Below are 13,899 nucleotides of genomic sequence, written 5' to 3'. Positions count from 1 at the left end.
TATTCACACCATTTCTCTCACCCAAGGTGTCGCCCATCTTGTCTCCCCTCCTCCAGTTTCACTCCAGCACACGCATGGAGACCTTTGGTAAGGCTGATACCTGCAGGGACCCACGAAGTACTGGAGCAGATCTTGCTTAGCTCATGCTGCATCCCACCACCAGCACAAACGGCAACATCTCCCCCTTACCCTCCTGACCCTAAAAAGCTCACACCACCATCAGACGCGCAAGAAAATGAGGTAAAGTAGTCACCCCCCCAGGATGGGAGTAATAGGAGTCTCCCATCCCTCCACAGCCTCTCTGGTGTTCATTATTTGCTCTCACTAGAGCAAGGACACAGAGGGTGTTTACCCTGAGAGGAGCCCTGTGCCATGCTGGAACCCCGAGGCCACAGGCACCCAAGGATGGCAGAGAAGAGAGGCCCCAGCAAAATATGGAGAAGTCAGCACCACAAACTTTAGGCTGAGCTGCAACAAACCCAGAAGATTCCCTCCTCTTTATCTCCTCTAATTCATGTGCTGCCATCTCAAGTACTTCTTAAATCCCAATTCCCCATCTGCTTCTTGCTCACAGGACCAGTTATTGATCCCCGCCAGGCTGAGAGGGACCTGGTGGAGCGCTTGAAGTGGTCCCTCTGCGCTGACCCCCATGCAAAGTCCTGAAGTTGCTGCTCCATGAGCACAGAGCCCTCAGCACCCACCTCCTTGGTCAATGTACACAAGAGACCTTCCTGCTCCCCAAGCATCTCAGCACCCCAGCCAACTGGGCCAGTCCACGTGCCTCCCCCAAGTCCCACAGCACCCACTTACGCAACCTTGTCTACTTCCATGGAATAGGTCTCCAAAACACCAGTGTGCCCAAATGTACCCACATTGATCTCCCTCCTGCAGATGGCCAGCCAGCAACCATGCTCCAGGTCCTTCAGCTTCGTGCCCCAGCTAGGACTCTTTACATCACTGCTCTAATCTTGCCCAAACCAATGGCAGGCTTGTTCCCATAGGTAAAATAAAGTGATGAAGGAAAGAACATCCATACCTGAGAGCCAAGGCCTGCTTCGCACATAGAACTATTTCACAATATTCAGCCGTGCCCCAATTTTTGACTTATGTTTTATTTTATTTTTACATCTTTTAACTTCAGTCTTTGCTATCAGCTGCCAAAGCTGGAAACCTCAGGGGACATCAGGCATTAATACATTATTCCCCACTTCCATCTGCTCTCACCTGTCCTGGGGTCCAACCTGCCAGCCAGCATCACAAGCACCTCCTTCACGAAGTGAAACCCTTTAATCCATGCCACAGCCGTTCATGCTGTGTAAACACATGATCCTGAGGAGCTGGGCAATGTGGGGACTGCACTGCAACCTTCCATGAGGACCTCCCTTATATGTTCACATGGGAAGAAAAACCACACTCAACTAGAGATGCCCCTTTTCTCCTGCATGGATGCTACCAGGGCTACCAGAGCTACCAGAAGCTCAAGCAAAAATGAGCCGAGATGCTGCACTGAGGCTTGAAACTTATTCAGAGAAGCCTGGCTTTTACCTACATTGCATAGAAAATGCCTCTCTCCCATCAGTAATCTACTTCTAATTGCACAATTACTTTATTATGTAGTACTAGCAACAAAGTCTTCAAGCCATTTTACTCTCCAGAGCTTCTGGGAGGACAAGGCGAACACTGGCTCCATGCAGTCATTAATCTAGTCTAAAGGCTGCTCATTTTTGGAGCTTCAAGTATCGTTTGTTCTTCCAAGTGGGATATAATAAAGTTATTGTGTAATTAGCAGAGTCCTAGCAGCCGTGACAGGTGTTTTAGTCACAAGGAAAAAAAGTCTCTCCCTTTATTGTGAATTCCTTCTGGCAGGTTCTGGCTTTTTTTTACATTACTCCCCGGGCCCACGTGACTTCCAGCTTTTGAGATGCAAAGGCAAAATTCAGCTCTTGCCGCAAGATGCCTCTGTTGGGACTACACACGCTGTATTTCTCCAAACACAAAAAGCAAACAGGCAATTTTGGTTTGAATGACTTTTGTTCTTTCATGTTGTCAAGTCTTTGCACGCAAACCAGGAGGATTGGCTTTTGCACAGTGTGCGTGTCCCTTTGGCCTTACCCTGCACTGCTGGCTGGCTCGGCTGTGGTGGGAAGGGGAGACCTCTGTGTTTCAAGGTGCAGTTCATAAAACAAGTCATAAAAATATCAGCTGGTATAGACTGGTATAAATAATTTGAGGAGACACCATAAAGATCTCCCTTGCAGTGGAGTGGTGGGAGAGGCTATTGAGGGCTTATTGCTTTCCCTAAGGAGCCAAGGTGTTGCTTCAAAGGAAGGTTCCTAATCACACAGTGGGATGTAAAAGGCCTTGCTAGCGAATGACACGAAGGAAGTCTTTGTCCTCTGCTCTGAGAGCAGAAATCACAACTTTGTGACAAGGAGCAAAGAGGACATCTCCTACAGCGTTAGTACTGGAGGGAGATGGTAGGTTTCATAACCAACCATGGGACATATGTCAGGCTGGCACAGACCCTGCTGGGGACGTAGTTCTTGGGGGCTCACAAAGCCCTGCCAGCATATAACCCTCGCTGACGTTGCTTGCACAGCACCTCCTCATTTTTAAGGACCACAGATCACAGCAGTGTTCCCCTGTACAAGCAGGTTAGAAAGACATGGCTACATCTAAAGAAGTAGGGCATGATCAAGGAGGTTGGGTTCTTGTGAAACTAAACACAGCCAGCATCTATTACTTGATGTTCTGATGGCAGTTTCCTTGTCATTGAACAGATCCAGAGTCTGATCTTCTTTACACTGCACAGGTTTTTTTCTGCTGTTCACTGCTTAGGTGGACTTTCTACATGTGTTATCCCTAGTTTCATGCCCCAAACCTGTCCAAGATCTATGGGGTAAGAGGTAACCATGTCTCCACTGATCCACAGTTGCACTTCCATTCCCCAGCGAGCACTGGGTCCTGTGAACGGACTCAACCTCTTAGTCATCCACCTCAAGTTGATGCTGCCAAGCTCAGACATTTACAAGATCTACCAACCCTCAAAGGCCTCCGAGCTGAACTCTGATCCTCCATGACCATCTCAACCCCTTCCCATTTCTGTGAAAGTGGGAAACCCCAAGAACTGCCAAGGCAGTTGCAGTCCTGACACCACAGCAATAGTACACCACATAAAATATATTCTACCCTTGCAATCATCCGGGGACAGTTTACTGCCTCTGACTGTATTTCCACGTCTTGAAAAAAAACAAAATAAATCACATTCTCAAGAGTCCTAAGGAACACAGACGATGGGTGCAATGCACTTGCTTTCAAGCTTTCAAAAACATTTCTGATGATGGTAGGCACCAAGCTGGCATGGACTATAACATATCATTCAGCCAATTCATCCCAATAGCCTCCACAAGGTATAACTGGATTAAAGATGTAATTTACAGTTGAGGACTTCTCCAAGTTTCTCCTATTAACTTTTAGGGAGGGGTGGGAGGTATAGAAATCTGGACAACATTAACTCCTTACAACACAGTCGTAGCTCTTTATTACTTCCATTCTTTCGTTCCCATCTCTTCTGGCTGGTCACAGCTGAGATACAGTGCCCTCTAAGCACACGGCCACTCTGTTGCCCCTCTGAGACTCAGATGAGTGCTGGACTCATTGTACAAGCCTGAGACAAACTTTAAAAACATCATTGATATCAAGCAGTCACCAATCACTTTTATAGGTTTGACTATTGCTCTGACACTCAAAATATATACTACCATTAGTAACTCCTGGAAACAAAGCAGCTACCTAGACTTCAACTCTTAATCTATCTTGGCAATAGCATATGTTTTTTGCTGTTAAGTAGGTAAAGCGGTTGAGTTTCTGATGTATAATGCTGATGAATGGCTTTATTTGGAAGAATTCTCACAGGCTTCAGCAGTGCATTTTCCAGGTAAGGTTAAAGGAAAAAGATGGAGTAAAAAGAGAGTACAGATTTTAAGATTTAGGTTTACCTCCCACTTGACAGAGAAATGGGCAGAGGGACATAGAAAAGAAGCCAGTTTTGTACTGTAAAAATGCAGAATAGTAGTCAAGGGTAGCCTGGGGTATCTCCTGATATACTACTCTTTGATCTTAAAACACAATATAAAATATTTTGGAGCTCCTCTGTAACTTGAAATCTAAAGAGTGATGCAGTAGCTGTTTCTGTGAATAACTCAGCCTATGCTATGGACAAACATACTGTGGATATTAACTATAAAAAGAGTCTATTTGTTAATACTTTAAGAAGCCCTTGTATGTTCTGAGCAGCAAACATGTCACGTCTGTACTCTGAAAGGCTCTCGATGGCTCTGCTTCCATCCAAGCAGGGGTCTCACCAGCCAGCAGCATCCATGCTGCCTGCAAGGACAGAGTTTAGCTGTTCTCCATGCTAAGCCCATGCGGTTTTTCTGCCAGGGAAGCAATGTCAGCAGCAGTGATGGAGCCACAGAGCTGCAGGGAAAGACTGGCGAGATATTAAGGATGTCCCGGGACTACCCCTGGGTGAAGAGGCAGTCAGCCCCTGCTCCAGCCCAGCCATACGGCCACTGCCAACCTGCCCCTTTGCAATGCTAGTGGGAGAGTCAACCAGAAAATTAGCATCAAAATGAATCTGATGTTAACTGAAGAGCAGCAAGGCAGCTTGAAAACGTTGCTTTTGGAAACATCACAAGGAGCAAAGCTGTTCTCCCTTCCCTCCCACATCTCCTCTACAGTCAACTCCTCCTTCCCAAGAGAGATGCATTATTCAAACACCACCATTCCTGGCCTCATCTCCACACTCTTTTCTCCCCCAGCCTCCCGGTCAGGCTATGCTCCATCCATCCCAGCAATGTTCCAGCTCTTCTTGCTTTGCATCCATCCTGATACTATCATCTCTGCAAATATTGCGCAAACATTCTTCCAGATTGCCCCAAAATCTGCTTTTCAGAAAATCTCCTATCGTTCTCTATTCAGGACTCTTCCCTGTGGCTAAACTGGAGTTTTGCTTGGTGTTTTCCTTCATCTCCTTGTTTATCTGAAAACTCTGTGAAATAGGATATACCTTTTAGTCCATGTCTGTGAATCGCCTGGTTCATTCACAGTGTTACATGGACAACTTGTTACTTAAGAAAAATAAAGCAAATAATAATATATAGCTTAGGGACCCCCTGTTTGTGTGATCATATCATAATGGTAAATTATTTATCAAGGCTAAGAGCTATACTTTCTGATAAAACATAGGCTCAGGAATATGGGGTATTTCATAAATAACCACAGATTGGAGAAGATAAGATAATGGCCACTTCATACACATCCGTAACATAATGAATGTTCCAAGGCAGACAGGTGAAGAAACAACAAAAACTCCAGCTTGCTATCGCTGTAACCTCTCCAAAGCAACAAAAATGATCGAAGGTGTAGAAAACATGACCTCCAAGGGAAAACTGAAAGAATTATGCTTTGTGTTGAGAGGAGAAGAGTGAAGGGACACGTGATAACAACCTTCAAATATGTAAAAGGTTGCAGCAAAGAGAAATATAATAGCTGTTCTCCATGTCCACTGGGGATAAAACAAGAAATAATAGGTTTAAATTGCGCTGAGGGAGATTAGGGTTTGAATGTTTTCCCTAATGCCTAGAAGTACGGATGGTTGAGCACTGGAAGAGATAACCCGGGGATGCTGCAGGGGCTCAGCCACTGCCAGGCTGGGAAGGGAAAGGTTAAAGAAATTTCTTTCAAGGACTTCTTAGCTACAGGGTCTGACACTGCTCAGAGCCCTCCCAGGCTGCAGCACTTTTCACCTGCAACCAAACAGCCCTCAGCAAGGAGTACTCTTCCCTTTATTGATCCTTCCAAAGAAACTCCAACCAAGGACCTCGCCGGCAGTGCAGATCAGGTTTGGGCAGCATCTGTGGCACCGTGGGTGCAGCACTGGACCGGGATGGGACCGTGGTCTCTCCAGCGTGGTTTCAGAAAGGACAACTCCACCTACATCCTAGGCCATGCGCTCAGGGCAGAAACTACGTTTGCTGAAGCAGAGAGTGATGAGGCGAGTACCCAGGGCTGCAGGGCAATCCTCCTCTCACCACCCATGCCTCTGGGAGCTGTCTCTCAGAACATCATTTTTTGATCAAAAATGATCACTGCAAGAGCTAACTGTGCCATCTGCATTTGCCTGTGTAATATAAAGGAGCCATATAATTAACCTACTTAATTAGGAACTGTATATGACCCATAACTAGAAAAAAATGCTCTCCTAGTAAAGTGGGTCACCATGCATTGTATAGCAAGCACTAAAGCAGACCTCATTAAACTCCAATATATATTATATATAAAATCCCCTCCTCCTCTGACTTCAAACCTCTGTTGGCACTTCCATATTTCCCTGATCTTAATTTTAAATGCTGTTCTTCAAAGGGCCATATCACCAGCTGGCAAGTAGATACTTCCAAGGCAGGATCTCTCAGCCTAGCTTTACAACTTGGAGTTACACGTATGCCCATACACGTTTATTTTTAACACAGATAGAAAACTAACTCTGAACTTCAGCTTATCAGGAAAACAAACAAATAAAAAAAAAGTTTAAAAAAAATTCCAACCTTTTGCTAGAGCTGAAATCAAACCATCCCCTGGGGCTGATCTCTGCACCAGCAAGGAAGGGAACGGAAACTCATAAAACAATAAGCAAAAGCACAACAAATACAATTAAAAATCTAGCCATGCTCAGAGCAAGATTGCATTTACTGTCTCATAAAGAGAGCCTCGTCCTGTCAGGCAAACAAAAGGAAATCAATTTCTTAATTTTTATTGGCAGATGTGGGCAAGGGGCCAAGTCAGCGCTCAGTGCCTACGCAGGGCCTGCTTGGAGCCAGACTGCCGTGGGCTCCAGCCCGTCCCCTGCCCTCCTGCAATGGGAAGCAGCTGCTTCGCCTCATCCCTGGAGTCTCCAATCCCAACCACAGGATGGTTCATCATGTGGCGCATCATCCCCTGAGCCACAGAAGACCCCTTGCTTCTACAAAACACTGGGCTTTAACTGGAGACACCCCTAATTCCAGTTCTCTGTGCGCTTGCTTTGTCACCACCACCATCTCCACCAGGTCCAAGCAGCTTTTCCCACACCCATACAGCTCAGTTCTGTCTCCCTGCCCTAAATTCACCCCGGGCTATCCTCGCATCCTTGCACAACCCCTGCAACACACCATGGGAGCTGGAGGGTGTCGCTGCAGGGGCTCGCCCATACAGCATGGCTTTTGCTCGAACCACACCATGGCCAGCTGTGGAGCCTGAAAAGGTGCCAGCCCCACTTCTGTCATGGCCTATGGGGTGCAGACTCTCCCATCAGCTTTTGGGGGAAACAGCACATATAAAATGTCATATCCTTGAGCTTTGCAGGCAGGTGAAGACTTCGAGAACATAAATTTGAGCTCTCAGAGGGGTCTACTTCAAATCCTCAGCTTCCAGCCCCTCTGGCAGCAAAGGCAGGAGAAAATGGCCAATAGCAATCCATTTTCCCTTCTCCTGAATGAGATGATGGCTTTGGGGCCCTGAACATCTTGAGGAGGTGACAATCCCACTGAACTTTGGGGTGAAAGGGAGCGAGGGATAGGCCCTGGAGCCCTGAACCCACCACCGCTCCAGCTGGACACGTGGCTCTTCCCCCACCCCGCTGCCACCTTCCACCCTCTTATAAATTGCAGATGCATTCTCATATAAAAAAGGGCTCTCAGATCCGTTGTCAGTAGGTGATCCCTACACAGGTGATCCTCAAAGCACTTTCTTTCCTGATGAAACAGTCTGCTGAAATACTGCTGTTTATAAAAGCCCCTTTCCTTCTTTACATATTGACATTTCCTTCTTTCTCTGATGCTTTCAGGTGTTTGTAGGGGGAGAAGGCAGCTCTCGCTGCAAAAGAGGATGCATCAGGGTGGAGGGGCCATGGCAGCCCTGTGCATCCTCCCTTTGCCCATTCCACCCTCCAGTCACCCTGGCAGTCCCGGTATGGAACATCACTCCAGCCCCATCGGGGGTAGATGATCCCACTACTCCTCTCATGTCCTTTCCTTCCCCTCCTTTCTCAAGTTTATTTATTGAGCTTAGACACAAATCATTAAGATCAAATTGTATAAAATATAAAGTCAACGCATATGGTGGCACAAATGTATAAAGCCAGCAGAACAAGCAACAGAAAATGCTTACAGTAAAAACGAGACAATCTGATGATTAAAAAGGGAGGGATCTGACAAGCCAGGGTTGTGCGTGACAGCAGAGCCAGCCAGCACCCACAGGAAGGCAAAGCAGCAATTCTTATATCTAGGCTTAAAGCTCCTGGCCCAGCAGTACCAAACCTCTTCAACTCAGAAAACATATATCCAGGAAAGGGACTCTAAACAGTGGACAGGGGTAACCAGGAGAATATGTTTTAGATCCTGTAATGCAATGATCTGCTGACTCTAAGTATCAACAAGCCAACACCTTCTCCCATGTAATAGGGGATGGATACTGGAAAGCCACTTCATTTGCCAACAGGAAAAGGTTTTCACCGCTGAGGTCAGGTGAAACAACTAGCTAATCATGCAGACAACAGGAGAGGAAGAAAAGTATGTTTTATTCAGTTGTTGCTGCAGGGAGGAAGACACTATTTTGTCTGGCAATGCTGGTGCTGGCATTCAGCCCATCCCTAGTTACCTTCCATCATTCCCCCATCTAGCTTCCCCCATTTGCTGCTCACAAGCCAATTTTTCCCACTACTGGGCATGCATGCTCCCTGTGGGATGTGAGAAGCCAGCTGGGGTCCAACACATCCATTCTTGCAGAGAAACCTCCTGAGATAGCATCTTGGCATGGCAGAGCCAGCACCAGCAGTTCCCAGGGCTGAGAAACACGCACCTGGACGAGGCAGAAGGAGTGAGCAGGGGCACACGGGGATGCAGCATCTGTGCACAGACAAACTCCCTGCATGGTCCCACTGCAGCCCTCCTGCCCCAGCCCCAAGGTCAAGGCTCAGAAAAGGGTGGTGGGGCAGGAGGGGTGGCTGTTGGGTACCAGGTGTGCAATGAGACATCAAAATGAGGTCACTGTAGCCTTATCTCCCATGCACAAGGCCATCATTTCCATCCCTCTTTATGTGATCTGCTCCATTTGAAGCCAAAACATCATTTTCTTCCCCCCAGGTCTCCATCATCCCACTGCACCCAGCCCTCAGCTCCAGAGCTGGGCACGATCCTGCCTGTCCCAAGTCCTCTGCTTGTTGCCATTTACCTTTTTTTCCCCTTTGTTCCTCTTGACTAGAGTTTTGCGTCTTGGTTTTTTCAAAAGTCACCAAGCTGTCACCTCAGGGGCACCTTGAACTCTAGAGCGGTGCAGGCTTTACAAGGCGAGAGCCGGGCAGCGGCTGGGTAAAGGCCTCAGCAGCACCTATTAATCTCTTGGCTCACTCATCCCTATCACAGACACACCATAAAAATGATATAAGCATTTCATTCAAACGGCACTGCAGAGGGAGTGGGGAAGAGCATGGGGCCAATTGATTTCCAGTATGTCTGCTCTTTACCTCCAGGTATAAATACAACAGCAAAATCAATCGGAATAACATCATATCAGCTCTCTAATCTCTTCTGTTCGCAGGACGCGCTTTATATACTGCGGCGTTTCCTACGGCTTGTTTACAGAAGGCCCCAGCACCTCCGCGCCCCCCAACCTGCCCATGTGCAGCCGATTCCTCGCGCTCAGCCCCTCCAGTGAAAAGCTTCAGGATCTGCAGATCCAAACCACAGCTCTTCCCCTGCTCCATGCGGGAGGTGCCAAGAGGTATCCCAAAGCAACGTGCCTTGCCCACGTAAAAACAGCACTAACGTGCACTTGCTGAGCCCTGGGTCATGTTAGCGCTTGCTAAAAGGGAGATGCTTGCTCACTCACACCCCTTCCTGAGTGGATGGCAGCTTGCTCAGCGTTGATGGGCATCCAGGCATGCTCAGATCTGCTGCCAAGCACACCGAGAGGGACAGTCCCACTGACACGGGGACACGGGCAAGGCAGCAGCAGCATCTGCTTTGCCCAAACCCTCAGGACCCCATAGCTGTATTCACCTGTGAGCTCGCACATGGCCCCGATGGCATTTCGCCTCCTCATGAGCATCTAGCACCCAGAGGCTGAGTGAACCCGAGCAAAGACCCGAGCCCAGAGCAGGGCTGCCTGCTCAGCACTGAGCAGATGCATTTCCTTTCTGCATTTCCAATTTATCATCAGCCCAAGGCTTTTATCCTCTCTTCTGGCCCCCAGCCACCACAGAGTGAGACTGTGACAAACTGATAAACATTTTGCCCTAGCCCTTGCTCGGGTGAACATGTGAACGCAGCACAAGGCTGGGGAAAGGGCTGCCTGGGGAGGCATCAAGGGGCTGTCTTCTGCAAACTCCAGCTCAGCACCAAGGCGACGCTCTCCCCCACCTCAAACCAGACCTTGGCTGAACAGCTGCAAGATGGAGAGGAAAGCAGAAGTGGTTTAAGCTACACCTCACAGTCTTATCTTGCAATTCAGCCAGCAAAGAACATGCACACAGTGCGCATTAAGGCTGCAGCAACTGCATCACCTTCAACGCTGCGGGCAGCATTGGGTGAAAGCTTTGGGATGTGGTATCTAACCTGCTCAGCATGGAGCTCCTTTAGCACACAAGGTGACCACCAGTGATGTCTCGGTGAGAGGCTCTGTTGGCAGCTCCACCACCAACATGTTCAGCCCGCTGCTGGATGACTGACCTGAGCCAAGAGCACGATGCTGCAGGAACCTGTATCTGTGCCAGGAAACACTTAAAACAGCGAGAACCACTGAAGGTCTGAGAGGCAACAGCTGGGATCACTGCTGCCCTCCTGCCCAAGGGTTTTCCTGACCTTTGCCGAGACTGGTACCCAACACTGCTTAATAAACACCATCCATGAAGAGAAAGCCCTGCCAGCAGCAGCTCTGCAGCACAAGCTTCCTACCAGCCAGGGCCACCGCATGCTGAGGGCAAGCATTGGGCATATTTCTCATTAGCTCCTTGCCCCAGTCCACCAGCTGCCTCCATCTTCCTCCCACTGCTCCCCTTCCCATGTCTTGGCCACTGCAAGATCAACCTTGGGTCATCTTGATCTACTTGGAAAGCTTAGCTGCCATGAAAGCAAACCACTTGTCCTCTGGCTCCAGTCTCTTACTGAAATTAGTGCCAATGGAAGTGTCACTATCAATTTCATAATGTTATTGGATAGACATAAAACTGGGCCAAGTCCCATATTCCTGACGGGCCATCAAAGGGGTGGGGATTATGGGTAAGGAGACAGGCAGCCCTGGCAGGAAAGGCAAAGGCTCCAGATCAATTAGCCTGACGAGGCTATCTTCCAGCCACATCACTTAGTGCTGACACCAGTGCCTTCTCCTCAGAGCCTGGCCACCCCTGCGCTGAGAAGGTTTATTTTCTCCAGTGGTAACCAGAGCCACTCTGAGCCCAGGGAGCTGCGCGTCCCCTCTCCAAATATCCAATTTATGTGATTCCCGAGACACCGAGGGATTTTGCTGTCATTACAGGACATTAATTTTCAGACCTCCTTATTTTGGTTTAATGTTCTGTCAAGATAAAAAAAAAAAAATCACACATTAAAAAAAAAAAATAAATGCCCCACTCTGCATTGCTCAGAGGTTTCAAATGGAAGGAGCACTCAAAATGTAAAGTACCTGGCACAACACATGGTTTGTCTTTGCTCTGTGTTTTTCTTCTTGGTTTTCCTGCTTGGACCATGAAACTGAACTGGTCAGTACCACCATCTAGTTCTCATGCAGTAATTATTAGTGCTTGTAATTTTTCAAACAAAAATAGTTCTAGGTTGTTACTTTTTTGGTCAACTTTTGACCTTTATGTTTTGAAATGGAGTTCTTATGAAAACATCAAGCAGCCATTGAGGCTGCAGGTGCCAATGGACTGGGTTCACTTCCAGCAGATGTCCTGTGTGCCCAGTCCCTGCCAGCAAGTGAGCGACTGCATTCACTCAGGGTGCAAATTTGTAGACCCAAACTTAAAATCAGACCCATGAAGTTTACTTTCAGGCCAAAAGATAAATCCTTACATGGTCAAAAAATAATAAAAACTCCTTGCAACAACAGTTTGGCTTAGTTCATGCATGAGAGCAATGAAAATTTAAAACTTCTGCCTCTCAGAAAGTCAATTCTTTTTTTTTTTTTCTTCCCTCCACAACCCTCCTTGAGATGATCTCCGGCAGTGATATCAGTATCTCAGATTTATTCTATCCCAAGATAAATAGTGTGTTGCTTACAGAATCAAAATGTATTTAACTTGTGTAATGGTTTAAATCCTGAATCTGCTCCCACAATATTACGAGACTCTTCTGGAATATGAAGTCCATGTCAGAAATATCCACAAACAAATAAACAAATCCTTTTTCTTTCATGCTGAGCAATTGGGAAAGGAAGTGAGGCTGGGGTTTGGGCAGCCCTAGCACTCCCCAGCCCATGATGCTTACATCAATAACAGCATTGGGGGTGTTGAGCTTTGCTGCAAGTCCCGGGATCAACATTTACTGAAATGAAAATCGCTAAAGAAATAAGGTTTTGCAGGTTTTCAAGAAACCTTTGTAGACTTACAGGGCAGGGGGGAAGCGCTTGACATTCTTCAGGCAGAACTGATTGGAAAGGGACCGATGCTTTTTGGCTCAACTAATGCCAACTGCAGCATCAATACACTGGTGTTTTCCACGATGCCATGCCTTACTCCAAAATTTATAGTCCTTGGTCATAAAGGTGATGGTTTTGCTTAAAAATCACAGAAGTGGCCCCTAGAGAAAGGCTCCAAAATTACAGCTTTCTGGGAGCTGACAGCTCACTTGCAAAGACTATCACCGGTTTGGGGTTTCCACCTGCCTTGCTGGGACCCTCATCAAGCTTCAGAGGGGTCCTGTGAACAGGCAGATAAAACAAGCAGAGGATAAAAGGTTGGGAGACGTGGAGGGGGACAGAAAACAACTCCCCACTCAGAGAATTTGCTGCATTGCCGATCCATCAGCCTAAACAAACCCTTTAATAAATTAGAGAGCTATTCATTGAAATGGCTTCCTCTGTCCCCACGCTGCCAGTTAATCTGTAATTCAGATAGATCAGTCAGAAGGCAAGAGTCCAGAATATAAAATGATTAATTCCTCCAAGGCTTGGGGAAATTTCCCTTTCTAAACAGCATAGCACGCTCCCCTCCTCACCGGTGAGCTACAAGCATGGACGTGGCTCCCATCAGAGGTCAGTGAGGAACACCACTTGCATTTCAATACAGGCACTAGCAAACACATCGCCTGTCACCGCGTCGCTGGGTTGGCAGTCCCAGGGTGGGGGCTCTGCCATAGCCCTTGCAAGGAGCTTGCATCACACCTCCCAGCACCTTCCCACTCTGCAAGTCCTCCAGCACCCGGCTAGAAACGCTCGGACTCTTGCCACCCTGTCAGCCCAACACCAACACTTTTCAAGACAAGAGTTTTTATGCAGCAAGGGTGTAAATCGTCAATTAAAGCAAGTGAGCTGGTCTGCAAAAATGCAGCATCTACCAATTCCGGTTGAGAAACAAGCAGCTGGTGCCCAATGTGAGTGTGGAGGTTGGGGCAGAGCACATCTCATCTCCCAGCTCCCCCGAGAGGAATCACCCCCAGATCCACCTCTGTCCTTTACAACATCAGGAGCTAACCGGGGCACTGGCCTCTGGCTGGAAGACAACAGTGAAACAGAGAAGCTTCAGAAAAGAAATGAAGGGTGGGAGTTAACCAGATGGACATGCTGGAGCAGGTGGTTAGGGAATGGGGACAAGTCATATGAGTCAATGGGGACAAGTCTCCATGTGAGACCAGAGGCACCTGAACA

The 13,899-nt window shown here is 47.6% G+C and overlaps 1 protein-coding gene across 3 annotated transcripts in view; it reads right to left on the bottom strand.

The window, feature by feature from the left end:
* The window catches only part of NTRK3 (neurotrophic tyrosine kinase, receptor, type 3), a 219,676-nt gene that overhangs the window by 99,159 nt on the left and 106,618 nt on the right, over positions 1 to 13,899 (bottom strand). The window lies entirely within an intron of this gene.

The sequence above is a fragment of the Haliaeetus leucocephalus genome, unplaced genomic scaffold, assembly GCF_000737465.1.
Source record: "Haliaeetus leucocephalus isolate CR32 unplaced genomic scaffold, Haliaeetus_leucocephalus-4.0 Scaffold339, whole genome shotgun sequence".
Classification (NCBI taxonomy): Eukaryota; Metazoa; Chordata; class Aves; order Accipitriformes; family Accipitridae; genus Haliaeetus; species Haliaeetus leucocephalus.
Note: the sequence above shows the minus strand (reverse complement) of the source record. Positions and strands in the feature narration are given on the sequence as shown.